General features: G+C 40.1%; 1 protein-coding gene across 6 annotated transcripts in view; it reads left to right on the forward strand.

Moving 5' to 3' along the window:
- CETN3 (centrin 3) overlaps positions 1-14578 on the forward strand; it is a gene marked incomplete at its 5' end in the record, with an annotated part of 246600 nt that overhangs the window by 69185 nt on the left and 162837 nt on the right. Inside the window, 2 exons of one of the 6 annotated variants that reach the window (XR_013961302.1) lie at positions 5805-5874; positions 6664-6805. The exons of the other annotated variants lie outside the window; for them this stretch is intronic. The remainder of the gene's footprint in view (positions 1-5804; positions 5875-6663; positions 6806-14578) is intronic. 6 annotated transcript variants of the gene reach the window in all.

Raw genomic sequence — 14578 nt, forward strand, 5'->3', positions numbered from 1 at the left:
TCCTTTCGGGGAATCTCCACTAAAACTCTGGAGTTGTTTATCAAAACTTCTTATTCTTGGCAGGTTTTGAACTTCAATTTTTGTCTTCTTGACACTGTGGTCAATTCAAGACTCTGCTTCACTTTTAGCTTCTAACTGCAGATTTCTGCTTAGTTTCTTGGCTTCCAAGCCTGCACAATTTAAGAATCTGCAAATGCCTTGATAAAAAAAAAGTTCCAAGAATATCAGGTTTACTTCTACCAGTGGTCCCCTTTTCTTTAGGATAATGGATCCTCAAATTTTGGGAGCCACATATCCCTCATCTTGAATTTGGGTCTCCCAGACCACTGAAACTGATGCAAACTCTAGACCAGTGGTTCTCAACTTTTCTAATGCCGCGACCCTTTAATACAGTTTCTCATGTTGTGGTGACCCCCAACCATAAAATTATTTTCGTTGCTACTTCATAACTGTAATTTTGCTACTGTTAATGAATCGTAATGTAAATATCTGTGTTTTCCGATGGTCTTAGGCAACCCTGCTAGCAGTTCTCAACCTGTGGGTCACGACACAGATACTTAACATTACGATTCATTAACAGTAGCAAAATTACAGTTATGAAGTAGCAATGAAAATAATTTTATGGTTGAGGGTCACCACAACATGAGGAACTGTATTAAAGGGTCGCGGCATTAGAAAGTTTGAGAACCACTGCTCTAGACAAACCTTTTTGTTCAGTTTGTTCAGTGCCCCACAATGCAAATTAACAAATGCTCTGAGGGAAAAGCATCAGTGAATGTAAGGTTTACCTCAGTATGCTTCCCTTTTCTCTATGATCTTGGCTCTTCAAGTCCTGACTGCCTTCATTGTTTCCAATGTCTAAAAGAACTGTTCTTATACAACTTTTAGTTTGAAAACTCATGCTTTTCAGGACTTAAAACATTTTTTTTAGTTTTAGTTCTGTAATAATTTATGTCCTTTTATTTTTCTTTTTGTCTTTTTTCTTTCTGCAATTCCTGATACTTTGATATTAGGCTTTCTGAATGGATCACTTAATTTTTAAAAAAAGATATTTTATTGATTTTTTACAGAGAGGAAGGGACAGAGATAGTTAGAAACATCGATGAGAGAGAAACATCTATCAGCTGCCTCCTGCACACCTCCCGCTGGGGATGTGCCTGCAACCAAAGTACATGCCCTTGGCCGGAATCAAACCTGGGACCCTTCAGTCCGCAGGCCGACGCCCCAGCCACTGAGTCAAACCAGCCAGGGCTAATTTTTAACTTCTTTCTCATTTCCATGTCTTTGTCTCTTCCCCTGGACTTTATTCAGAGAAGAACCTTTGATCTTATGACGTGGGGTATGAGGCAAGTATAGATATTGGTGTTCTGAGAGCCAGATAAGGGCTGGGTTTGAGCATAAAGGTTGTTCCAAATGTCAACTTTCACTCAGTACCCCTGTTTTCAACTTGTTACTCACCTATGCCTTCAGCTATAACTTCTGTCCCTGAATCCCGCACTTCCCTGATTCATCTTCTCCAGAGAGTACACTTTAGTCTTCAGCACAGATGGAGAAGAGAGATTTGCCTATAGTTTTGTTTTCATTTCCAACTCCACACCTAACTTCGGAAGTACTTGGTGTTGCCAGTTCTTGAGACTTTCCAGGCTCTATGACACAATTAGATCGTAGACTTAGGTTTCCACTTTCTCTGATATGTTAAGACACTCACCTTTCATCCATGTGCTTTTCAACTTGTAAGATTGTCTTGTCTCCTATGTTTTTTACTTCCATTTTTGTTGTCCTTGTGAATTTGTGCTTAAAGGCTTATTTTTTTCCCCCTTTCTTGTTCTGTTTTTAATCTAGAGCTTTGTGGAAGGACCAGAGAACAAGTGTATTTAATCCTCCATGCTTAACAGGAAGTTTTAGGTGCTTCATATACATCACCACAAATTTCCACAGCAGGGATTTATATATATAACATAGTAAATGACAAAATTATAATTTAAACCCAGCCTATTGTCAAAGTTCTTATTTTGGAATGTGGCAGTTTTTTTTTTAATTTTGAAGTTTCAAGTTTTATTCACAAATATGAAGAAATGCAATCCTTTTCAAAACCAAGTGATTCATGAAATAAGAAGTTTTGCAATATGCCTTCATCTTCTTTATTTAGTAATAAATTCATATATTATTATATTGTAATAAATTATAAAATTTCAAAATCTAATGTGATTTTACTAATCAATTTCTCCTTGTGTTTTTTTATTTTGTGCTTGAAATGACTAAAACTACACTCTGGAGAAATTATTCTCCAATTGAGTCTTTTCTCTAAGTCAAGATTATTCTCTCCAATATTTTTTTTCCATAAAGAATATAGTTTCTTATTTAACATTTCTGTTAATTTTTGCTTAAAGCCTGAACATTTCTAAGATTTTTTTATTCTGTTTCCTGTTGAGCTATTCCACAACTTTCTTTTGCGTCCTCTCTTTGACCCTTGGAACCTTGGTAAAAATTGTCCCACATAACCACACAATTAATAATTTACCCTTTCTTATGGGAAACCAGTAAGGTCTCTGTGAAATAATAAAGATATTTTTAAAAAGTCAGTTTATACATTTTGTAATGAATGGAACATATAATGTTTGGAAAATTTCTGTAAGTAATCTCCAAATTAAAATTGTACCAGCTTTTCTTTTATATTTCCTCTAAAGAAGGTAGAGGGCCTTGTCTATGGGACAATTTCACAGGCGGAAATGAAATTATGTTGGACTGTCCTCACTTCCAAACACTTTTGTTCCCTGAGAGGTATAAAGAAACATATTTCCCTTTTGAAGTTGTCACCCACTGTTAGGCAAAACCTCTTTGTCTGTACTTCCTTCTTATTTTCAAGAGGTAGGGCAGTTATATCAACTAAACATTTGTCAGGAAAAATATCCAGATAATCAGAGAACTGAAACCAATGTAGAAGCATCTGATGTTGCAGAATATTGTTTGCATTGAGAATAAATTGGTTCTCAAACTATTTCTTTGTTCTCTAAGTTTCAATTGCCTGTTTATTATTGCCTGTTCTATAAGAATCAAAATTAGTTTTGTTGTTGTTAAATGCCTAACAGTTTTTCATGTATTTTAAATATTTCTACTTCATCCTAATAGATCAGAAAGTCTTATTGCTCTGCATCTCTTTTGATTTGTATATTCAGTCTTGTTCTTCAAATTTGGACTTTATTTTTATTTTTTATTTTTGGTGGTCTCGGAATCATTCTATGGTGTTCTCTCTCTCCCAACTAAATTACAAACTTTCACAGTTAACAAAGAAATGCCATGCTAAAGTTACATAAAAATATGCTCAATAAAGGATTCTCTAAATACAGGAAATATAATGTTGGTTTTAATTCTGTAGTGTGTGTTCGTTAGTGAAGGAACTGATCAAAGATCTCCATTTTCACATGAGATCCTGGGTGGTCTGCAATGAGCAAGACACAACAGGAAGCTCTGATACAGGAGTCTTTTTTCAACTAGAATAGTGACATTTAGGATATTCTCCCTGATATCCTACTGGCATACACAAAATAGAAGAAGATAAAAATCAAATAAGTAAAAGGGAATAGTTTCAAAATAGTCAAATCCTGGCTGAATAAGTGACCAGTTAGAAGATAGGAGCAGATTGAAGAATTTTCTAAAACAAGTAAGCAAAGAGGAATCTAGAAACCACTAAATAATACATATCTAGGTCTGTTATAAATTGTGATGACCTCTTCTGTAGCATGGGCAGTTTCCAACAGGCAACTCTGGGTAAGAATTTAAAAATTGGTGTTAAAGCCAAGTAGAGAACAATAAAAGTGTTAAGAACTAGAGGCCCAGTGCACGAAATTCATGCACAGGTAGGGTCCCTAGCAGCTGCCAGCTGCTGGCTGCCAGCCATGGCCTTCTTCTGTTCTGCACTGCCCCTTGGTGGTCAGAGCATATCATAGCGAGGGATCGAACTCCTGGTCTCTGGGTTGAACTCCCGAGGGGACACTTTGCATATTAGGCATACACACACACACACACACACACACACACACACACACACACACTAGAGGCCCAGTGTATGAATTTGTGCACAGGTGGAGTCCTGCCGGTCCGGCCCCAATCAGGACGGATCAGGGCTGGGCCTGTCAGGAGGAGGAAATGGCAGGAGGTTGGCTGTCTGGCCTGCCTGGATCAGGGCATGATCAGGGCCCCTGATCAGGGCTGGGCTGGCTGGGGGAAGGGGCCGCAGGCAATTGGCCGGCCGGCCTTGACCCTGATTGGGGTTGGGGGGCTGAGTGGGGGTGGGGCCAGCCATGGGGAGGGGCTGTGGGCAGTGAGCTGGCTGGCCTGCCCCCGAATGGGGCAGATGGGGGGTGCCGATTGGGGGCCAGTGGCTTTGGGGAGGGGCCATGGGTGGTTGGCCAGCTGGCCCTGCCCCTGATCAGGGTTGGGGGGCTGATCTGGGGTGGAGCTGGGTGGGGGAAGGGGCTGCAGGAGATTGGCCAGCCAGCCCCGCTCCCTATTGAGGTGGGGTGGTGATCAGAAGTGGGGCTGGCCAGGAGGAGGGGCTGTGGGCTGATTAGGGTGTTGGGGACCCATCAGGGGTGTGGCTGGCTGGAGGGAAGGGCTGCAGGAGGTTGGCTGGCCAGCCCCGCCCCCTATTGGGGTGGGGAGTGTGATCAGGTATGGGGCGGCCAGGGCGAGGGGCTGCAGGAGGTTGGCCACCAAGCCCCACCCCCTATTGGGGTGGAGGGGCTGAAGACCTATTGTAGTGAGATGGGCTGATGGGGGCGCGGATGGCTAGGGGGAAAGGGAGGGGGTGTTTGGCCAGCAGGGCCACGATCTTTTTTTTTTTTTTTTAAATATATTTTATTGATTTTTTACGGAGAGGAGGGGAGAGAGATAGAGAGTTAGAAACATCAATGAGAAAGAAACATCGATCAGCTGCCTCCTGCACATTCCCTACTGGGGATGTGCCCAAAACCAAGCTATATGCCCTTGACCAGAACCAAACCTGGGACCCTTCAGCCCACAGGTTGAGGCTCTATCCATTGAGCCAAATTGGTTAGGGCAGGCCCACACTCTTGATCGGGGTGGGAGAGTCTGATCAGGGGCAGGCCAGCAGAGGGGAGGGGCCATGAGGTTGGCCGTTGGCCCCACCCCCGATCAGGCTGGTTCGCTGGCCACAGTGGGTGTCATAGCTACCGGTTGTTAGGTCGTTATGGTCATTATGGTAGCTGCCTTTTTATATAGATGCTATACATAGTTTCAAAATGACTTTGTTTCTAAGCCTTTTTAAAAAAGTATATATTTTATTGATTTTTTACAGAGAAGAAGGGAGAGGGAGAGAGAGTTAGAAACATTGATGAGAGAGAAACATCGATCAGCTGCCTCCTGCACACCCCCTATTGGGGATGTGCCTGCAACCAAGGTACATGCCCTTGACCGGAATTGAACCTGGGACCTTTGAGTCCGCAGGCCGATGCTCTATCCACTGTCTAAGCCTTTTAATGATAACAAAATAGTATCAAAGAGGAATAAGTCCCTGAGGGAAGAATATAAGAGTAAGGATTAAATTACAAATGTTAGAAAAAGAGAATCACAAATTAATGATTTAATCCACACCCCCCAAGTATAGCAGAAAAGGAAATTTAAATCAATTTGAGGAATTGACTCTTTTTGATGTAGAAATTACTTTTCTCTTTTAATATGCAAGTTCTGCAAAAAAAAAAAAATGAGTTTTTGGTTCAAATGTGGGTCCTCCATACCTTGCCTCATATCTGTCTTCCTCATTTCCTTTGATTTCGTCTGTTAAGAAGAAAGCTCCTATGACCCTGTGCTGATATGCATGAGAAGGCTTGCTGATCCTTCAGCCCAGAATGGAAGGTGAGACATGAAAGACCACAGGGAACATAGAAAAAAAATTGAGGACTAGCACCTAGTTACTACTCAGATGATTAGAATAAGAGATGCAGAAATATGATAGAATCAGTTGGTTACCAATATCTCCCACATAACTGGGTCTAATAAATATCTATATATATAAAAGCCTAAGTGACCATTGCAACCAGATGACTGGTGGTCAGTGTGCTTCCACAGCCAACCTCCCATGGCTGGCCAACCTCCCACAGTCCCTCCCCCTGGCCAGCCGGCCCTAATCAGCCCCAATTGCTGGCCAGGCCAAGGGACCCCACCCATGCATGAATTCATGCACTGGGCCTCTAGTTTGATATAAGAATGAAAAAATAAATAAATACAGTTATGAACATTGGAAGAAATTGTCCCATACCAAAACAGATAATAAAAATAACTACTATTTTCCACATGCCAAACACTGTTCTAAATATTTTTGTATGTTATTTAATTTCTAAAGCATTTTTAGAAGCTAAATATTATCCTCAATTTACTGATGAGAAAACCAAGACTCAGGGTTGTTAAGTGTCAAGTCCAAGATCTCTCAGCCAGTAGCCACTGGAGCCAACACAGGAATTCAAGTCTGTCTACCTGTAGAGCTTGAGCTCCAGATTCTATGAATAATTACTCTTTCATAGCCACCCCCTTCCCCCAGACAATTTATTCACTAAGTCCTGGGCTTTTACCTCTGCAATATCTGTGGGATCTCAACCCAGGCATGTGCCATGACCGGGAATTGAACTGTGACCTCCTGGTTCATAGGTTGAGGTTCAACTGCTGAGCCACACCATCTGGGCCAAGAAGCTTTTGATTCATTTCAGTCTCTCCCATGATGGCCATCTGCAATTCAACCTCAGCAATGCAGCTGGAGTCATTGTCCCTGGTTAAAACTGCTGCCCTAGAGGTAAGAGAAATCTCTTTTGCTCTCATGACTTCATTCACTATCTTATGCTGATGAATCACAAATTTATATCTCTAGTCTGGATTTCTCTTCAGGGCTTTCATAATAATACTAGAGGCCCAGTGCACAAATTTCATGCACTGGGTGGGGTCCCTCAGCCCGGCCTGCGCCCTCTTGCAGTCCGGGACCCCTCACTCTTTACTGTCTACCTGCTTGCTGCTCCTTAGCGCTGCTGCAGAGCTGGGAGAGGTTCCCGTCACTGCTGCTGCGCTTGCCTGCTGTGAGCCTGGCTTCTGTGGGAGCACACTGACCACCAGGGGGCAGCTCCTGCATTGAGCATCTGCTCCCTGGTGGTCAATGCACATCATAGTGATTGGTCATTCTGGTCATTCTGCTGTAATGGTCGCTTAGGCTTTTATTATATAGATTTCCAGCTCCGTAAACAATACCACCATTCATACAATGCCTCTGGCTTTTTTGCCACTGAAGCAGCCATGATAATATCCTTCTAACTAGTTTCTCTGTACCCATGTCTTTCCACTTTTAATCCATTCTCCACACATATTATATTTAATTAACTGTAATATACACTTTTTAAAAAAATTTTTAACTTGGCTGATATCAGAACATGTCTCATCAATTTTGTATCTATAGGTTAATTAATAACATTTGCTTTTTTTAATGTCATATATAAAATGATGGTGCATTTTATATTCATTGTCATCATAGAAATATGATAATAGGGAAAATACTTTTGTTCTGGATATGCTAGTCTCCTGCATAGAACCTTCAAAGATTTCTCATTGTCCTTAGGATAAAATTCAATATTCTTATGCTATGAGGCTCTGCATGTCTGGTTCTTGTTTACCTCTGTAGAATCATTTGGTACTAATCTTCTCCTGGTTATCTATCCTTCAGCTACATTCATCCAATAGATATTTATTGAGTGCGAGGCACTATGATAATATACTAATGAACCAAAAAATAAGCATGGCTATTGCCCTCATAGTTCTGATTGTGCATTTGAAGTCTTCTGGCCTATCTTGAATTTGCCATGTCATTTCTTGCCTCAGGATCCTTAAATATGCTAGTCCCTCTTTCAGGAAGGGCCCTTCTTACCATTCCCATCCCCAATCTTTTGCCCTTATACCTACCTAAGTCCTACCTTCTACTCATCCTTTAGGGCTTGTTCTACATAGCACTCCCACACTACCATCCTGTTCAATACTCTCATGGCTCCTGTACTACTTTTCCTGGCATTCACAGTGCTTTTTGGGGATCTCTCTTACCCTCTGGACTGTCAGGTTTATGAAGTTAGGGACTGTATCTCTTTAACTCATGTCTTTCTCCTCAGCCCTTAGTTCAGTGCCTGGGTTTTGTTAAGGCTCTTTAAAATATTTATTAAAGGAATAAGAAACATGAATTCAATTTTGAACTACCCTGATACTCTGAAATTTTTATCACTTGAATATATTATTAAAACAAAATAAAACCACAACCAAAATGGAACCATTGATATATGAGGTTATATAATTTTAGATTGAGGTGAGAAGAGAAGAGAATTATTATCAATTTTAAACTGAGATGCACACAAGTTGTTATTAAATGGCTTACACATGTTTTCTTTGAAAAAATGCTATAATCCTTTAATGTTATCAGTTGCATTACAAATCAGTATACTGACCAAGCTTTGTATAGTAATTTTTGTTTCCTGATAAATTGGATGATATTCTTCTTCTGTTGGCTTTAAAGGTTCTTTTCTTTTGTGTACTCTTTATACAGAACACGGGTTGCCCTCATGTGTCATGGATTAACTTGATGTGTTATACTTATGATCTAGTTGTAGATTCAGTTCCAAATGATGAATTAGCCTAGCACTCTAGACATATTCTGCTGTTTGACAAACATGGGTCCAATTATACTACTGAGAAAACATAAAAAATAAGCTCACTAGTGTCATTCTATTTTTAAATATAGAATGCTTTTATTAGACTTCAAAACAGTCTTTAACTGCTTGTCTGTCCTTTGCTCTAGATCTGTTTTCCTCAATATATATACTCTAGTTTATTATGCAATTGTATGTTTCCTGTAATTGCCTCTACATTTATATCAGCACAATCTTCCTCTTTTTTACCAAAGAAAAATTTGAAAAGTGGCCACCCCAAATTTTATCTTTTTTTAAAAAAAATTTCTTTATTGACTATGGTGTTACATATGTGTCCTTATTCCCCCATTACCTCTCTTACCTCCCCCCACTCATGCCCTCACCCCCCTGTTGCCTGTGTCCATTGGTGAGGCTTATATGCATGCATACAAGTCTTTCCAAATTTTATATTTAAAATGTTCCATAATAAGTAGAGAAAGAACCACACCTTTAAGTTTTCTAGTTAATGAACTGTAGCTCTCCTGTTTTTACTAACATCTCCCCAAATTCTTGGATGAAAGGACTAACAAATATAAAGTATTGTTATCACAACTTACAGCAATAAATTACCTCAACATAGATATTACAAAAGGAAAATTTTTATAACCACATTCATATTCAAAGATCTTGTGATACAAGCCAACCCCTGTGGGGGTATTATTTTCAAACATAACAGGTTGACATTATATAATTACACACTGCTGGATATTGAAATAGCAAAAAAGGAAAAAGTGCTTATAGTAGTACTCACAGCACACTATTATGAATATTCACATTCATCCACATATCTTTAGAGAATTATTTCTAGTTATGCACTACAGACTTTAGCAAAGATTTAGTGATTTATTCAATATCAATATTAGGTTTTGACATTAATGTCTTAGCAAGCATGGGGAGGTGTGGTCTTAGACTCACTTCTACTCAATAAAGAGGACCCAAGGTGAACCTCTTTTCCATTTTTTTACTGTCAGTTTTTAAAATAAACATTTTATATATGTATGTATATGCAAATATTCAGAATCCCTTTCAATTCTTACAATTTGCACTTCTAATCTACTTAACTTTTTCTGCTTTTTATGATGGCATTTTTCTTTTCTAAGATAAATTCCCCAGTTTTTGGTCCTATTTTTTCATCTGATTCTGCTTTATGCACTCTCTATAATGGGGCATGTCAGAATTTCTGATTTTCCTGAATCCTTTTTCCACTATTCTCAATGCTACTAATATCTGGATTATAACCAACTTTTACCTTTCTCCCCTTCATGTATTAGGATTCTAATCTTTCCATTATTTTTACTTAAAAGGATCTTTTTGGTCTTTTTGGTGAACTCTGAAGTATAGTTTCACAAATATTTAGGCCATAAATGCCATAATTCTTAGAACCTTAACTAGTCTTTCAGGTTGATCATCTTGCTAACCTTACATCTGTTATTCCTATTCTGTAATATAGGTAGAATCTATTGGCTGCTTTTGGATTTCTCTCCTATCCAGACATTTAAAATAAAATTGAATGCATATAATTTTAGGTTGTATCATTTCATATTTAATGTTTTTAACATTTTTTTTCTACAGTGACTTACCTATGGGAAAGTGAGATTGGAGGAGAGAGTAGAGTCAGAGAGCTAGAGCATGAGACTGAGACACAGATATATGTTTTGTGGGGAGCATTTTAAGATGGTATACAAGAACAGTCACTATTTAAAAGTAAATATTAGCAAAGCAACAAACTGGTAGTATGTGTAGTAGTCTAGGAAAATACTCCCTCATCAATAAAAATCAGTCAACCAACCAATTATGCAATAACAGATATTAGGCTGTTCCAATTAACAAAGCTTGGATTTAAGTGGATACATGCTCAATAAAGGTGGACCAAAACCGTTCATGGTGGTTATAAGAAGCTCAAAAAAGTTCTAGAGTTTAATTAGTTAGCTTTAGTCACCAACTTTGTCATGTCTCCTTAGATTTCTTGCACTTTTTTTGTATTGGTGCAAGACAAGGTTTCAGATACTAGGATGCAACCCCTCCTCCTGCCCCTCCAACCTCTAACCCTTAACAAGGGCTGAATCGTAACAATAGGTTTTCAAGAAGTATTTATTGATAAGAATGGTAGCTTGCAAAAGAAATTCAGTTAACCTGGTTTGTTTGTTTTTAATAAGTTATACACAGGGACTTCTTATCATGGGGGTCTTTACTGGCTTTTACAAACTTCAATAGGTGTAATCTTGAGGTATGCAGCTAAAATCGTTATCCTTCAACAGAAATAAAATTGGAAAATCCCATTATCACCCAAAGACTAGAAATAAGTGAAAATAGGCATCAAGTAAAAACCAATGCAAATACTCTGGAGATACAGTGTGATTATTCTGTTTTATCTCCCATGAAATCTGCTTTTCACACCCTTTATGGCCTCTTTGGGGTGTTGGTACTCATGAATAAAAATATTACTTAAAAAACCCCCCACAAAACACATTTCTTTGCTCTAATTAGGCAATATGAAAGCCTTCTGTTACAATTTATATTATTAAAATTTTGACATTTTCTAATAGCATAAAACATGTTCTATTTTTAACAAAGGCTTATATTAGTACAGTACTTGGAGGAGATTTCCAAGTTCTAATGAAGCTTGTGTTTTTATAATTATTTGATACCAAAAATTATGGTAATAAAATAATTTTGGTAGTCTCTGGTTCATTTTAAATAGTAATTACCCTCTAGAATTATATGCACCAAGAATAATGTGACTAGTGATTAAAATTTAGAAACATAATAATTGTTAAAAGCTTCACACATGACAGGCATCATTTCTGGACAAGAGAATCTTTACAGTAAATTAGTCTAGTAGAATTACCTACATCAAAACATCGAAAGTATTCTTTAACCTGGACCTTTATAATACTACCAAACTGTTGAGAACAACTGAACTGTAAAACTGTATTTAAGCACAACAGATCATAAAAGACATAGAATCTATTCTGATCTTCCTGTTCAATTGTTTCTCATTAAGGAACTGGTGATAAATCTAGACAATGTAGCTAAAGGCACTGTTTCTGCTATAAGCCCAGATTTTCCTCCATATATTATATATATTATATCCTATCTAATAAAAGAGTAATATGCAAATTAACCACCACTCTGCTACACTCACAAGCCATGCCCACTAGCCAATCAGGAGCGAGTATGCAAATTAACCCAACCAAGATGGCTGTGGCCACAAAGCAAGCAGGAGGCTTGGGTTTCCCTGGCAATGGAGGAAGCCAAGCTTTCCGCACACCCTGGCCGGCCCAGGCCTCCACTCAAAGCTACAAAGTTTCAATTATAGAAGATAAATAAATCCCAACAAAAATGGTGGCAGCCACGGAGCTGGAGAGAGCAGGAGGCTTGAGTGGCCCCCGGCGATGGAGGAAGCCAAGCTTCCGCAGCCCTGGCCTGCCTTGGTCTTTGCTCAAGGCTACAAAGTTTCAATTATAGACGATAAATAAATCCCAACAAAAATGGCTGCGGCCACAGAGTGAGCAGGAGGCTTGGCTCTGCTCAAGGCTACAAAGTTTCAATTATAGAAGATAAATAAATCTCAGATACCAGGGCCTCTGCTTGGGTTGCCGGGGGGCGTGGCTGGCCTGCAAACCACCACAGGCCCCATGCTCAGGCCGCCCCACACCCAAAGGGAACCCCCACCCTGATCCAGGACACCCTTCAGGGCAAACCAGCTGGCCCCCACCCGTGCACCAGGCCTCTATCCTATCTAATAAAAGAGTAATATGCAAATTGACCATCACGCCAACACACAAGAAGGCTGCCCCCATGTGGTCAAAGATCCTGCCCCCATGTGGACACAAGATGGCTGCCACAAGATGGCCAGCAGGGGAGGGCAGTTGGGAGGGACCAGGCCTGCAAGGGAGGGCAGTTGTGGGCGATCAAGCCTGCAGGGGATGGCAGTTAGGGGTGACCAGGCCAGCAGAGGAGGGAAGTTGGGGGCAACCAGGCCTGCAGGGAAGGGCAGTTGGGGGGGGACCAGGCCTGTAGGGGAGGGCAGTTAGGGGTGACCAGGCCAGCAGAGGAGGGAAGTTGGAGGCAACCGGGCCTGCAGGGGAGGGCAGTTAGGGGCAAACAGGCTGGCAGGGGAGCAGTTAGGCATTAATCAGGCTGGCAGGGGAGTGGTTAGGGGGTGATCAGGCTGGCAGGCAGAAGCGGTTAGGGGCAATCAGGAAGGCAGGCAGGCGAGCAGTTGGGAGCCAGCAGTCTTGGATTGTGAGAGGGATTTCCGACTACCCGTTTTGGCCCGATCCTACCACGGGCAGTCGGACATCCCTTGAGGTGTCCCAGATTGGAGAGGGTGCAGGCTGGGCTGAGGGACACACCTCCCCCCCATGCACGAATTTCATGCACCAGGCCTCTAGTATGTATATAAACATGTTATATATATATATCTTATAAGATAATAGCTTTTCTTTCATCAGGGCCTAAATTTTTGAAATATGCAGTTACAATTGCTCCAAATTCACTCCAAAGAAAGTAATTTTTTGGAAATTTTGTTTTTTCCAAAATATTTTCCATTTAATTTCTGAAAGGAATGGTTATTTTATGCTGTAATTCTGTCTTGTTCTATTTAAAGCACTGCATTCTGAGCTTGTGTTCATTGTTCAAATATTTGTTGAGCATCTATGATTAACAGGCATTGTGCTAATACTGTGAATGCACTGGTGAATTTGATACCATCCCAGCCGCAGGAGAATACAAACAAACAAAAGGGTATTTGTCATACAGAAAAGAGCTGGGATTGGGGTAAAGGGAGAATGCTGTGGGAACATACAAGAAGGGTATCTTCATGGGTCAAAGGGCTTCCCAGAAGAGACAGTGAAATTGAACTATGAAGAGGGAATAGGACTCAGCTAGATCAGGTGAGAAGAGTGGAAGCACACTATTAAACTAACTAGTTTTTTTTTTTTTTTAAAGTATATTTTGCACACTGTTGTGATAGGAAGGTTGTTTTAAACTACACCTAGCAGGAAAAAGTCCCTACTTGCTTTGTGTCAGTGCTAAAACTTACACCCTGATAATGAGACACATGAAGCCTTTTCACTGTTGAGTACGCCCCTAGTAAGAGCAACTAGCTGGACTGATCACTTGCTACATTACTAATGGATGCAAGCCTACATGTATGAGCTTACTTGTACCTACTTAACAGGTCTACACATAATAATAATATTAATAAGCTGCACAAAATAAAAGAACACTTGGAAGGAATATAGCTGTAAATATTTATGTGTTTGCATAAGGAATTGTTTGACGTTGAAACGGAGACTCAGAACTGTTGGACATTGAAATTGGGACTCAAACATTTTTTGTTATTATATGTTTATTTCTAGTCTGCAGAGGCAACATTTTTTAAAGGAAAGAAATGGGGGGAAAATAGATACAGAGGCAAAGAAGCATTGAACAGACTGTCAAACTACAGTGGGAAGGCAGGGGAGGTTGGGGGTGGGCTATAAGAAATCAACTGAAGGACTGGTACTCATGCATATAAGCATAACCAATGGATACAAGACACTGGGGGGGGGGCAGGTAAAGGCATGTACTGGGGGGTAAGGGAGGCCCGGGGGAGGTCAATGGTGGGGGGGTGGGAAGGAGACATATGTACTACTATTTGTAATACTTCAAACAATAAAAAAAAAAAGTGGGAAAAAACAGTTATGTGTTTGGCTGCACTAACAAAAAAACCCCAACCTAAATTGGTTGAACAATTATGAAATTTGTGTTATATATAGGCAAGTGAGGAGTCAGGCAGGCTTCTTGACATACAATTGCTGGTGATAAGTCATTAAGGTTCTAGGTTCTTTCTGCCTTTATGCTCT

Source organism: Plecotus auritus, assembly GCF_963455305.1.
Source record: "Plecotus auritus genome assembly, chromosome: 7".
Classification (NCBI taxonomy): domain Eukaryota; kingdom Metazoa; phylum Chordata; class Mammalia; order Chiroptera; family Vespertilionidae; genus Plecotus; species Plecotus auritus.